General features: G+C 42.3%; 1 pseudogene; it reads left to right on the top strand.

The window, feature by feature from the left end:
• Nucleotides 1–12,580: 12,580 nt before the first annotated feature.
• Nucleotides 12,581–13,212, top strand: LOC119289909 (annotated as a pseudogene).
• The last annotated feature ends 1,837 nt before the right edge of the window (nucleotides 13,213–15,049 follow it).

Raw genomic sequence — 15,049 nt, 5'->3', positions numbered from 1 at the left:
CTACCCAAAGGAAAACAGCTAGTGACATAACCGGCTGAGCACCTCCCAACCCACATGTAAGAAAATGAAGGAAATATAAGCAGTATAAATTTTTAATGATTGTTTTCGGTCAGGACCGGTAGTAAGTTGAGAATGGTATTGTCACAACATTAGAGTTATACATGAAGCTTCCTACACAAAAGAGGAACCTGTAACAACAATGTGCTCATTTGTACCGTCTCAAACTGGCTGAACTCACAATCCCACCTTAAAATAACATAAATATTTATGTAATTCCCCATGAAATTAAGAAAGGCATAAGAATTTAACATGATTCATGTGATGTAAGATCGAAAGCAAGAAGGGAACCAAGCAGTTAAGGAATTTCACCTCATGTCCCAATTCAACTAATAGTGATAATTGAGTTTAGAAGCATCTCCTAATTAATGAAGTGATAAGTAGTTGATGAACATCCCTGTGAAACAGTCCTAGCAAGTTAATCTCTTCTAGAAGACTACATTCCTCTGAGAGCATGCTCACAGTCATCAAATCGGCCAAGTTATTTCTGACCATATATGTAGTGATGCACACACACATACGCGCTAGCTTGATCTGACCAAGCACGTCACAAGTCTATGTCAAAGAATTTTTGACATCGTGTGCGTGAGTTTTCCCGAATAGATCGAAGGGATTAGCATAGTATACCTCCGTCCTGAGCTGAATCGATCCAGCAGCTGATAGCTTCTTTACGTGCATGTTTCTATCGTATATTTTCATCTGCTCTCAATACCGATCGGCTAGGAAACAATGGAGCTAACCTGCGATTCGGCACCCCGCTGCATCGCCCCAACCTGCTTGCTTCAGCTCGAGAGAGATGATGGAGTTTTTCCGTGGGAAAAAGAGAGAAGACGAACTATTTCTTCACCTGTACATGTGTGTAGTCTGCAGTATATTTTCATCTCCTCCCAACACTGATTCACAAAGAAGTAACCTAGCTAGCTCCATACATGCCCCGCCTCAACTTGCCTCCTTCAGCTTGAGACAGATGATTGATTTTTTTTCCATGGAAGAAGAGACATGGTGGAATATTTTTCCATGGGAGAAGAGAGAGTTGATGAGAAGGAATAGATCATGGAGAATTGTTAGATAGAAATCATCAAGGATGAGGCCGTGGAGCTCTAGGTAGTTTGAGATGGAGGGGAGAGTTTTTCTCCTACTGTTCCGGCCGTGAAAAGAGGCATGGAGTTGTAATAGATTGGGATTGTTTTTTTTTTTACTTCTATTTTTTTGACCGACCAAACATTATGGGCCTTGGGCGTTTTCTTTGGAAGTTTTTTACTTCTATTTTCCAACCAAAAAAGATTATGGGGCTTGTTTTTTTTCTGATGATTTTATGGTTTTGAGAAAGAGAGAGAGGTGCGTGAAGGAAGAGAGAAACGTGAGCGAGCGAGCCAGCCAAAGAAAAGACATACGTGAGAGATGGGAGTTCGTAGGACTTCTTCTATTTTTATAACCAAGAAAAGAGACCGGGAGTCTTAGATAGATTGTGGTAGAAGTTATTTAAATGATTTAAAATCAAGATTTCTTTACGCATGGTGTCATGAGTCGATCTACACCGTAATAATTCGGTCCCACCAGATTAACGGCTCATAAAATCTAATTAACGTGGGAATTTCTTGGAAGTCTGGATAAGATATAAGATATAAGATATAAGATTGTTAGTCTAATTTTCAACGTCATGTTGCTGAGTCTGCCTTTATCACAAAACTTCAATTATGCATATCTCTTCTTGCTCTAGACACTGCTCCAAGTAAATTAAAACCAAATGTTACTCCAAGTAACTGCAACATGTTAATTAAAGGATCATTTGTAGTTTAAGTAGTTTTGCTTGCGTCTGTAGTTTTAATTAAAGGATCATCTGTTTTCATGTTCTTGAACCTTGTGCGGGGAGCTGTTTTCATACTCCCTCTATATATAAGAGATATTATGGGCACCTCTGAGATACCTAGCAAACATATATATGAATTTAATTTATCAAATAGGGAGAAAATCCTATGTTGGTTACACTTGAACCTTATGTTATCTTTGAATATCACCATCAATATCGGCTGGTAGTGGTAATGTTTTCTTATTGGTATCACCATCAACTTGGTTTACATTTTCAATTTTGTTTCATGTCTAAAGAAAACCCTAGTTTTGAAGGGTTCTAGTTGTTGCCATCATATGTCCACAAGTGGATTGCTTTTTGAATGTGAAATGATAACTTGGTGTAGTTGATTATCTTCTGCTCAAAACTTCTGCTATTGTATTGTTGTATGATAATGTTGTAAGGGTAGTAATTGTTCTCTTCTGCTACTTATCAGAGATGGGGGGAGGCCGCCACCGCGGGCTGCGCTTTGCCACACCAGAGTACGAGTTGGATGGTTTCAAGTTCTCCACGATCATACTTAAGAATTCCTCCAGGAGGGAGGTATGTAAAAGGAGAGATATCCCCTTCACCCATGTCTTTATGATAACTTTGTTGTTTGTTACATCACTCCTTGACCCACACTCCAGAGGCTGCCTGCCACTTTTCTGAAGATGTTGGACGGCCATCGGCCAAAGAATGTGATGTCAGCATGCTAACGAGACTTTACAAATGATCTTTGGTGCATCATAACTCTGGAGCCGCATCGCACAACCCTTCTCCAGGTGAAACCGACTTGAGGAACCCCGGCCCGGCGCTTGTCCTCCAGTAAGTTTTCTCTAGTGCTTTCCTTACAAATGCATACTTAGCTTCTTACATGCTTGTTAGCCCTATTATGCCACATACTTAGATTATTTTCCCCAAAAAAGACATACCTAGCTAATTATCCTCCAAAATGGCATAATTAGCTTATTTTGTTCACTTATGACATAATTAGCTTATCCATTTCAAAAATGGCATAATTACCTAAGTCAGCTCTAAAATGGCACAAATAAGGAATAAGAAGAAGAAAAATAAGGAAGAGGGGAAAAGGAAAGAATAGAAGAAGAAACAGAAGAAAAGGAAAGAATAAAGGAAGAGGAATGAAAAGGAAAAGGATAAAAAGATAGAAGAGAAGAAGAAAGATGAGAAAAGGAGAGAAGAAGAAGAAAATATATTCTTATTCTTCCTTTTTTCTTCTTCTTTTTTCTCCATCTTCTACTCCTTATTCTTCTTTCTTTCTTTCTTTCTTTCTTTCTTCTTCTTCTTCTTCTTCTTCCTTCTTCTTCTTCTTCTTCTTCTTCTTCTTCTTCTTCTTCTTCTAGTCTTCTTCTTCTTCTTCTTCTTCTTCTTCTTCTTCTTCTTCTTCTTCTAGTCTTCTTCTTCTAGCTTATTATCCCCAAAAAAGACATACTAGCTAATTATCCTCCAAAATGACATAATTAGCTTATTCGTTTCAAAAATGGCATAATAACCTTGGTAAGCTAATAAATTTCATATACTTAGCTTATTTTTCTTGAAAATGGCATAATTACTTAAGTTATCTCTAAAATGACCTATACTTACCTAAGTTAGCTCAAAAACGGCATAATTACCTAGGTTAGCACAAAAATGACCTACACTTACCTTATTTTCCTCCAAATTGACATAACAAGCTTAGTTAGCTAAAAATGGCATAATTACCTAAGTTAGCTCTAAAATGACACAAATAAGGAATAGGAAGAAGAAAAACAAAGAAGAGGAGAAAAAGAAAGAATAGAAGAAGAAGAGAAGAAAACGAAAGAATAAAAGAAGAAGAATGAGAAAGAAAAGGAGAAAAAGATAGAAGAGAAGAAGAAAGATGAGAAAATGAGAGAAGAAGAAGAAAATATATTCTTATTGTTCCTTGTTCTCTTCTTTATTTTCTCCGTCTTCTACTCCTTCTTATTCTTATTCTACTTCTTTCTTTCTTCTTCTAGTCTTCTTCTTCTTCTTCTTCTTCTTCTTCTTCTTCTTCTTCTTCTTCTTCTTCTTATTCTTCTACTCTTCTTCTTCTTCTTCTTCTTCTTCTTCTTCTTCTTCTTCTTCTTCTAACTTTCTTACTCTCATTTTTGCATGTATGATTAATTTCATGGAAGCTGGCATTGATGGACTGCTTGTGTTTAGTTTTTGTTTTCATTTGTGTTGATGAACAATGTGAAACTATGTCTGTTGATATGGATGAAAAGTGTGGAACTATGTATGTATTTGTTCTTTTAATAGCCTGTGTGTTCTCTTGTTCAACATTTCGCGATGATGTTGGATACATGCCCTATGCTTCAGCTTGTTCAACATATATATCATATATGTGTTGTGAAAATACAGGGAAATAAAAGAAAACAAATAAAATAGTGGCAATACAGGCACTTTGTTGTCTTCCAGCGGACGACAAATACCTTTGTCGTCGGTGGGCGGATGGCAAAGGGGACACATGGCAGCAACCTGTGTAATCTGGGAGCACCAGGTCTGACCCATTGGGTCATTATGCTGTCTGCTGACAGACGGCAAGTACCTACCAGGTAGACGACAAAGACAGCGCAAGTGTGACGTGCAGGCACAACCCTGTTGATGTCATATAGCAGACGACAAGGGCTTTGGTTGTTTGCTATTAGCAGGCAGCCAACAAAGTCTGCCGTTAGCCACCAAACGGGGCTAATAGTTATTCTTCGCCGTCCATTTTATTTGTCGTCAGTTTGGCCAGGAAAGCGGACGGCAAATTGCCGTCTTCTGTCTTTATGCAGACGCCAAACAAAGTCATTACCGTGACTTTCAGTGTCGGGAGTGTTTGCCGACCATGGCAGACGGGCAAGAGGTTTGCTGTCGGTGGACTTGTTCTTTCCCGTCTGCTATGGCAGATGGCAAAGTAGTCGATTCCTGTAGTGTACATTGTTTCATCAGCCCTCACGGCCTCCCCTTTTTTCCATTCACTTGTTCACCTTAAACGGCCAAGTACAAGGGACTCACACCCAGCCTAGCCCGGCAACTAACACCACGAACACCTGCCTGCTGCTACACTCAGCCACTACTTGACCCATTGCCCCAGTTACATGCACTAACTGACTAACTAATCTATCTCCATTATCCAAATGCCACGGCAACTACCTGTGACCAAGCCGTACATGCACGAGTCCTTATCCAGCTCTCCTTGCATGCAGGCCATGCTCACAGTTGGTACACTACTTTCTTTTGACAAGATTAAACCTAACATTCACCTCCCTAATCTTGTCACCCCATCTCCAATTTCATCTTGTCGTGGACGACGTCGTTGCCACGCCGAACACCTGCACCTTGCTGCAGCATCATACTGCAATATTTGTTGGCTTCGCACTAACTCTCCATGATGACGATGGCATTGCACCACCGTCATCGCTATCGCACCGACCCAAGCGACAGAATCACACCGCGTTCTCCTCTTGGGGCATCTCACTGTAGCCAAATATTCGCCACCAGTGCCACAACTCGCTGATGACTCACCAACGATGACGCACCTTGTCGACGACTCATACATGGAACTCCACATTGCAATGGCCTCAACTCCATGTCCATCAGCTCCATGCCGCCGGTGCCGTAACTTATCAGGCAGCATACCTCTCTGCATCGCTCGTGACGCGGCTCGATGATGATGGAGACACGAACCGGCCGCTAGCAGCATCACGCCGCCAACGGCGTCCACCTTGCACCACCAGTCTCCATCACACATGGAGTTCGCCGTGCCGTCGCCGTCGCCTCAGATCGACAAGACTGTTATGCCAATTGCTGATGCCGCCTCTCGCAGCGCCGCTATTTTTCGCTGCAAGAGGCGGCGCCACCAGAGGTGCACATGGAGAGGATTTTCCGGTGACGTACGCCACCCAAGCGCTCAAACGCCTTGTGTTTAGCTTTTCTCTAGACTAACCACGCTCCCTAACAGCCTGGATGCACCACCATGCTCACAACAAACTCGTGCTAACAGACCAACGAGAGCACATCGATTATGTAGCTGGCCAAGACGTAGCGCTCAGGGACTGCTTAGTCACCCCACGCACGCATGCCCGTCCTGGCGATCCGGTCTTCACGACCTGGTCACCATCACGCGATCGCTAGCGCCCGCTGCAACAACCCACGATCGCCATACGACCGTGAGCCCGGCCACACACCGGCTCGACTCACACTCGACCTAAACACACATGCACACACGCTGGCACGGGCAACACATGTTAGAAATAATCTTGAGTAAGCTGCAAGTCTGGGTCCTAGTGTAATTAGGGCTTAGGTTGATTAGTAGGTCAAGTTCGCTACGTGGTCTAGTACGTTGTCCGAGTAGTACTAGTTTGGATCGTACGTGTCCAAGACTAGTAATACGGTGCAGTTTGAGTCCAGGTAGGTATAGGATTGCTGTTCAACTAGGTTTGTTTTGTCTTATACGTTGCTGCATATATATTTGCAGCAACTCACAAGGTTGTAACGTCGAGTAGAGAGAGAAAAAGGAGAAACGAGAAGGAAAAAAAAAAGGAAAGTTATGGGTATGAGACGTACCCTCGGCTAACAGTTTTTTGTGTGCGTGCTCATTATGTGATTTGATGTGATCGACCATGTGTGTGAGTTCGGACAATTGGTAACAGAGCTAGGTCGATTTGAAGCTACACTTTCCCCGAGGTGGCGACCTGGGTGGTGCAGCGATGAAGTGATCGATTGTTGTTCAGCGGAGCGACATGAAGGAAGACGACAGGCTGTCATCGGCAAGGCTGAGGAAGATTATTGTTGATGGGAACGGTGGTGCGGAAGTGCGGTGGCGCGAAGATGATCCACCAAATTATGTGGATGTTACAACCTAAAATATTTACTTATGGCTTTCACCAATTTTTAGCAGCAAAGCTTGAGGGTGGGATACTTGCTTTTAAGGTGCTGGTGGATCTTTGTTAAGACCTACTTAGAATGAATCCACTTCCACAAGCCACAAGAAGCCCATTATGACTTCACGCACTACCCACATCTAGTCCATGTTGATGGTGGGTTGCAAAACAAGAGTCAACACCATGCAAATAAAATCATTTGAAATGGAAGGTGCTCCTTCAAGTTGTGAGATGCAAGAGAAGAATACACGAAAATATTGTCTGGCAATGTGCCAATGTGGGTTTCCCTCCATGTTCCTAGGAGACATGGTCCCGATCTGAATTACTGGAACTAATTTCGGGGAATTACATACCATAATCCATCGTGTATTTGAGCAAGGCATATCCCCCCAACCACCTGAATTTCATAGTTCACTAACCAAACCAACTCTATTAGTAAACTGACCAACATAAGTTGACCAGTATAGGACTTTGCAATTTAACAACCTGCAAAAGGCAATAACTGATATCCCATGCCACACAAATAGAAGCCTACCATAACTTGACCTCTAAGCCCGTGGTTAGCATAGTCCGGAGTGTTGGAGGTGACCTCCCTCCGCCAACTAAGTACAATGTACATGGACTTTGACCATCACCTGCATCCCCTGTTTTTTTGAAACTCACCTGCATCCCCTGTTTGGCACCAATGACTAGCTCGAAGACACAAGCGCCATTGACCAAGAACTGGTTGTTGGCTGTAAGGTGTATCCATGACGAAAACATTTTGTTGTGTGCAGGTTATTGACTTTTGTAAGCATTTTATTTCTGATGTCTCCTATTCTCACACTAACCTTCCATCTCCTTTTAAAGTTCCTTGTTGCATTTTCTAACAATTAGTGTCTGTGAGCAAGTTGTTGACCTTGAAGCAAGGAGAGAACACACTCAATTGGTTCTTGGTAGTCGTATTTAAATTTATTCTTCCTTGTATTGTTTAGAACAAATATATATGTGTGCGAGAAAGAGGAAGGTGGTTAAATAACTATTGAGCATGGCAAGAACACATTCTATCAGTCGTCATATATAGTGCAGTGTGGCGTGTCTGGTTGCAGAAAATATATATCTAGAATTAGTTTTACCAGCTAATATCTATCTGGAATTTGTTTTACCAGCTATTTTTTGACTATTGGACTTTCATAAATAATGATGTGCACATGCCACCAGAAAAGCCAAGAAAAGGGTGGAAGGGATGGATGGATATAGATGTGGTCTTTTGGTTGGCCTAAACATGTCTGTCCATCAAACAATCAGTCTAAGCTTTATTAAGATGAAATTGTGATTTAGTGACAGGTGCGATATTTTAGCAAAATATTTGTGATGATTTTGTTATTTTCAAGCTATAGCCAAGTGATTACTCAGTGTGGAGCAGAGCAGGCAAGCAAAGAAGAGCAGAGCAAAACAGGAAACTCCACTACTCAGTGTGGATCGACTGTGCAACCAACTTTAAGCCTTCTGAACTTTACCAAGTCACCACGGTAAAAATAGCAAGAGAACCGACCAACCAGCAGTATAACAGAATTAAAGCAATTAAATGATTTATAACAGACATACAGACATATAGAGTTTTTTTCACTGCTCCCAACATTGGTAAGTACTAGATGATACCATGCACGTTGCGGGTATATTTTGCAACATATTTCAATGTGATTCATTGTATGAAACATGAATATTTGAAGTAATAATATGAAATTAAAATACATATAATTTATTATGTTTGATTACTATATAGTTGCAAAAGAATTATTAAATATATATAGCATAATAGAATGAAAATTCTCATGTATGTTTGTATGTTGAGGTGAGTCTTTTTTTCATGCATGTCGTGATGAAGTGGCATGCTTGCATGTTGAGAGACATATGGTAGTTGGGGTGGGCCTTTTCTCATGCATAGTGTGCTATGATGTGGCATGCTTGCAAGTTGAGAGAAATAGTTAGTTGGGGGTAGCTATGTAGATATAGAAGATGGAGCTGCCAATGCCCATCCATCACCCCTAGATTTATTTTTCCTCGAGTCTATGGGAGTTTCTGCGCCCATCATTTGTATTTTAGTTTGACAATTCGACTATTCATCAGAGCTACGCTACACTGCACATTTTTGCAAAATATTCGACAAATCATATACATTGGCTCTAAATAATTGCCAAGGATTTTTTTTTTAATACGAGGTTACAACAATATAAGATTATGTATGAAACTACCCCCACAAAACATTATACATACAACAATATATCCCCTGTTACAACCATTCGTGGAAAGGCAGATTGTTAAGATTACAGATACTACCTCCGTCTCTGTGAATAAGTCATTTGCGTAGTTCTAGGTCGACGATTTAACTATCTAAATATGTATTATATGTGACAAAAAATATATATTTAGAAACTACATCCATGTGCAAATCTAGTGATATAATTTTCCTGAAATCGATGACCTAGGACTACGCGGATGACTTATTCACCTAGACGGAGGTAGTATTTGCGCTGACGAAGCCTACCGCTTCGGTTACTGCCTTGTCAAATGCCATTATCACCGAGACCAGGTGTAAAGAACATGTAAGCAGGTAAAACAGAAGGTTGATAACAGTACGTAAAATTTAACCGTCACTGCCTACAGTATCAGCTATATAAATCAAAATCTTTCAGTGATGATCCATTTAAGTTCAACTATATTTTCAGCTATAAAGAACAAAGAAGATCACTGAAATTATACTCTAATAACAATAATTATTGTTTTGGTAATTGGAAATACAGTCGGACAAACAGTACTGTACATTTATTGCAGTTAACTGATTCAGCACCGCGCCGTCGCACACGTCATTGTCGCACCGCGCAGTCGCACACGTCAGCCGCCTAGACACATTCTTTGATGAGGAACCGGTTGTGGACAACGAAGTCTATCTTCCTGGAACCATGCCACACTGCGCATGCGAGACATTCCATTTCCGATGTCTCCTATTCCCAAGCTAACCCCGGTTCTCCTTTTATTTTCCTTGTTGATTTTGCCAACAGTTGGTACGTGGAAGCAAGGTGTGAGCTTGAAGCATGGAGAGATACCTCATTTGCCAGGCGTATAAAAATCTCTATTTCTTGCATTGTTTCAACGGACAATTGTTTTTTTACGTGTTCAACCGACAATTGTTGTATGGTAGAAAGAGAATGTGGTTAAATAACCCACGGAGCATAGAGACACAACACTGGCGGGTGGGCGTAATAAATTGCTCCTTCTGCAATAGTACTGTCTTGTTTGCTCAAAAATATTATCTGCAGTTAATTATGCCAGATATTTTTGCACATGCGGCCATAAGAAGAAATGAGGAAGATAGTGGAATTGACGAAGAGTCTATGCATACTTGGTCTTGAGCAAACTGATTATTTCATGACCAAATTACAAGACGACACATAGACTTAGAGAATGAAACGCAAGCTAATAATTAGTGGTCAATGGCTTACAAGAAGACATTGAATCGACTTTCACCAGCAACAGGTGAAGCTTAGCTTTGGTCCACGATGACGATGGGCTCGTCGGTGGTGTCTCCTTTGGTTGCGAGATCCTCGGGCTCCGGCAGGCCGCCTCCTCGGAGCACCTGCACCTCGAGCACCACCTCACCCTTGCCGACATCTTCGGCATCCCCGGACAGCAGCTCAAACACACACGCATCTCCGACGTGCAGACGGTTGTGAATGGCGAAGTCCGCCCAGCCCGCATCTAGGTTCTTCAGCGTGGTGTGGCCACAGTAGCTCATGATCCATGAGCTCCCACGGCATCGCAGCACCACCGCCGTGCGCCTCGCCGGCAGCCTCTGCTAGTGGGTGGTTTTTCATTTCTACAACAGGTGCTTGGTTCAAAAAAAGCTTATGAGTTGAGTTCGTCCTCAGCTACGGATTGGGGGCAGCATTCTCAGATTACTTGACTTGCTGCTAGCTTAGAGGAGAGAAAAAAAATCCCGCTTTCATTTACCTTTAAGTCTGAGAGAAGGCTTTTTCTTTCTATTAAAAGATCACAAATCAGAGGGGTGATCAGTCCTCTTTCAATCCTTCATCTTCTTATGAGTAGCCGCCACAGGGGGGTCCTTAGTCTGAATCCTCCACTAGCATTGGACCAACAGTCAGTCTGGCTCTCGCTCATATCCAATTTCCTTATCCTTTCAGGGCAAGGTCGGAGTAGTAGGAAAATACAATTTCTTTTGTTGCATGCGGACCCGCTTGTGAGACTGAAGAAATTGAAGCTAAATGACAATCTTAACCTACTTGCTTACAGGATCCTTAAGAAACTGTGGACTTTTGCACCTTTCTGTCTAGCTTGAGTTATCTTTGAGTTCTCTCCCCTCGGCAAAGTGGATAGGAAAGAGTCTTGCTTCCATTCCACTAGCCAAGAATAAGGAGAGTGACTTTCTCTTTTGAACCTCTTAAGCTGACTTGAAAAAAAAAAGTGGTACACCCCTCAGAGATATAGGGACCGCCATGCTCGTCCACTTTCTTGATAAACGACTCGATGCATTTTCTCTTCCTTGCCGCTGAGACTGAGACATATCAAAAAGATCTATTACTAAAAGGAGATTGGGATCATCCTGTGGTTACCGGATGATGGGAATAACTAAGCATAAATTTGGAAATGAGCATGAAATGTCTATAAATGAATTTTCTCATTATTTGTTATTTCCGGGTCTTTTTGTTGCATTCACTTACAACAAGAAACAACCACTAGCGTTTGGTGCAGCACTTGCATTTTGGTGCATTCTTCTTCCTTTCCTTGGTCTTTCGTTCCGTCATATTCCAAATAACTTATCTAATTACAACGTATTAACCGCTAATGCACCATTTTTTTATCAAATCGCAGGGACATGGTCTAATCATGAGGGTAGTATTTTATCATGGTGTTGGATCCCCAGTTTTTATGGATTCCTTTTTTGTTACCGGGGTCGACCCCAAAGCCATAAAGTCTCAAAACGAAGAGGCTATAGAGAAACTTTGATTTTTTTCCTTTGTCTCGAACTTCGTGAAGAACTCCATTCTATCTCTCCAACAAAAAAGTTGGGTTGCGCCCCAGTTGTACACTCCCTTCGTTGGGAGAACCCTTGTTGATTCTGAACTTCGTTCGCAAAGTAAGCTTCCTTTTAACGGGCCAGCCCTTTTTAATGCGCCGCTTGACCCTGTTTTGAAAATGAGCTTTGCTCTTCTGGGCGCTGGGCGCTCCCGTGGTTCGCGAGAAGGAAAAAGGACTAATCTTTTGTTACATCTGGCACGAGATGAAAAAGAGAGAGCTTCGTCTATCGATGAACAGAAGATTGACGAAGCTCTTGGCATTGCTTTGTTTTTCTCTCCTTTCCTATCAGCGAGTTCCGATCCTTTTGTTCGAAATTTCTTCGTTCGTACCGAACCGCTTGCAGAATCAAATACAGTTCCACAAGATCCTATATCAGCTATACATCCTCCTTGCATTTATGCCGGAGATGTCGCCAGTGCTATGGGCTTTGTGTTATGTAGATCAAAAATGATGAATGGGATTGTGGCACTCCACTCGCCGCCAATGCGGAAGGATGCCGCCGAAAAGAATGGAACGCTGCTTCGCTCTGCTGGATGCGTCGGATCCCATATAAGAAGCTCGCTCTTTACCCGATCATTCAAACATTTTGTGGGCGGCGCGCCTACTCTATTGTTGCGTAGCAATAGAAGCCTGCTCATGCAGCTTCGGCGGCGCTTTTTTGCCTTCTCTTCCCTCTGGACAGGAGCGCTAATGGACACGGGGAGGGAGCAGGTGAAGCTTGTCGTTCGTAATGGAAAGAAAGACACCACTACTTCGCCTCTTTGTTGGACCGTCGGCGCGAACACGGTGGTCTCTGACCAGGACCAGGAACCAATTCGAATTTGGATCTTGACATGTCGGTTGTTTTTAACCGTAGGCATCTCGCCAGGAAGTTGGTGGGCTCATCATGAATTAGGTCGGGGTGGCTGGTGGTTTCGGGATCCCATAGAAAATGCGTCTTTTATGCCTCGGGTATTAGCCACAGCTCGTATTCATTCAGTAATTCTACCCCTTCTTCATTCTTGGACCTCGCTTCTGAATATTTTGACTCTTCCATGCTGTGTCTTAGGAACCTTTTCAATACGATCCGAATTGCTAGCTCCCGTTCATAGTTCCGCTACAGACGATACACGAGGAAGATTTTTATGGCGGTTCTTCCTTCTAATTACAGGCATATCTATGACTCTTTTTTACCAGATGAAGCAGGAGGCATCGGTTCGTAGAACCTATAAAAAAGAGATGGTTGTGGCGCAAAGTACTTTTGTGCACCTACGTCACTCGGCTCGCGTGCAACCCCGCCCCGTTATGTTATGTTATGGAAGAATTTAGCTTCTTGCTGGGCTGGTTATTCAGAGCCAGCAACTGGCTGCCGGATTTCGTCCCGTCCGTAGCACTTCAGAAGTCACTCTGGCGTGGCGCTGCTGGATACTTCTGATCAATAGGAATAGGAGGAAAAAAAGCTTATGATGAGCATCTATTGGAGTCGATCATTTCCAAGATCTAATTCTAGTTTCTTATTATGTAGTGGAAACGCCTCACAATCTTCAGTTTTACGCTTATGCTTAAGGGATGAAATGTTCTTGGTGGATGCAGGCCCTGGTACCCCCAAAATTTGTATGCAAGATGAGCTTACAGGACTGCCAATCAAGCGAGCCACCAGGTTTGAGAATAAGGTGGGATCCAAGAATGTAGTGGCTGGTGAATCACTGATCAAAAAGCGGATTTTTGAGAGATTCTTCATCATATCTAGTGGCCGGTGAATCACTGATCAAAGAGCGAGCAGCCGCCAGGTTTAATGATTTTGTGGGATCCCTGGATGTAGCGGCTGGCGAACCGCTTCTTCTTCCACAAAGATTCAGACAAAACCGAGCTTGGATAGAACTGAAGAAGATTTGGCGAACGAAGAAAATGGTCAAATGGTTTATTATAAAAAAAATCAAAGGAGGTTATTCAGTAGCCATCGCGGGTTTCACTACTTTTCTTCCATTCAAAAAAGCTCTTCTAAAAAAAGGATAGCGAATGATCGATTCACCATTGATAGCATTAACCCTAAAAGGAGGGATATTGTGATAATAGCGGCAGATCAAACAAGAACTTGATGAAAAGACAGAAAAAAATTATGAAAAATCCGAAGCCCACCTTAATCCATTTTGTTGAGGATCTTGCACTTATTGCGGCCCTATATTTACATAGCCAAGAAAGGCTCTGGAGATCATGCGTGACTGGCGGAGCGCCTATCGCCCTGGCACGGCACTCTAAAATGCATGTTGGGTTGGGCCAGCAAGAAGACTTCGACTAGGGAGACAAAGAATGGAATTGAAGAAGGCAGCATAGTCTAAGATAACAGAATGGAACACCAACCAACAAGTAAGTGGTGGATTTGGATGGAGTCTCGCAGAAGAAGAGTACGCGCGCTACCGCGCCCCAAGACGTCAGTCCTTTTTCTGCTTGCTGGCCAAGGTCAGTTTACTGAATCCCCCTTCCAAACACCAACCCAATCTCCATTCCTTGATGAGAAATGAGCAAGACCATATGTTTATCAAAAATATAGCCCCTATATAAACCTAGCCCCCTTACTACCCGAACTTCTTACCTTCAAATAGGACTAACTGCCCGAACCCGCTTGCTTATCTTCATCGATCTAATTAAGTTAAGCAGTGGTTATTTTTTTTAAGTGACTAGAACTTCTATCAACTACTATTCTAGTACCCAGCTGTGCCATGTGTTTATTCTATTCTATTCTATTCTTCAGGTATTCCTTTGAATAACTCATCTTTTCAGGTAAGACAATTTGAAGATCTTCTTAGTCAGCCTATCTGTATTCTTATCCTCTAGTGCGGATCCAATCAGATTTTGTAAAGCCAAGGCCTGACATCCATTGTGGGGATCATCTTTTATCGGGAGACATGGCCTGGTGGTTTCTAATCGAGATTCCTAATCAATAGGGCGAAGAGCTCTTCGCATGATCTGGTCCTACCTTTTGTCTACGCTATTTTTTTGTCCCTTCTCAGCTGCTGTCCTTACTCCGGATAAATTGGAACACATTGATTCCGTTCGTTCCTGCCCTTCGCTTCAGGCCATAGTGCTTCTGAATTATTTCTATACCCCTTTGATGATGCAGCCTCTGACTCTCGTGGGTAAACTCCTACTTGATTAGTTAGAAATTCTCTGTCTCAACTCGTGGACCTATCTATCTTCTTCTTTTTAAGAGATAGGGGTT

This window comes from Triticum dicoccoides, chromosome 4A (genome assembly GCF_002162155.2).
Source record: "Triticum dicoccoides isolate Atlit2015 ecotype Zavitan chromosome 4A, WEW_v2.0, whole genome shotgun sequence".
Classification (NCBI taxonomy): domain Eukaryota; kingdom Viridiplantae; phylum Streptophyta; class Magnoliopsida; order Poales; family Poaceae; genus Triticum; species Triticum dicoccoides.
The sequence above is the reverse complement of the archived record's forward strand: the minus strand, read 5'-3'. Positions and strand labels throughout refer to the sequence as shown.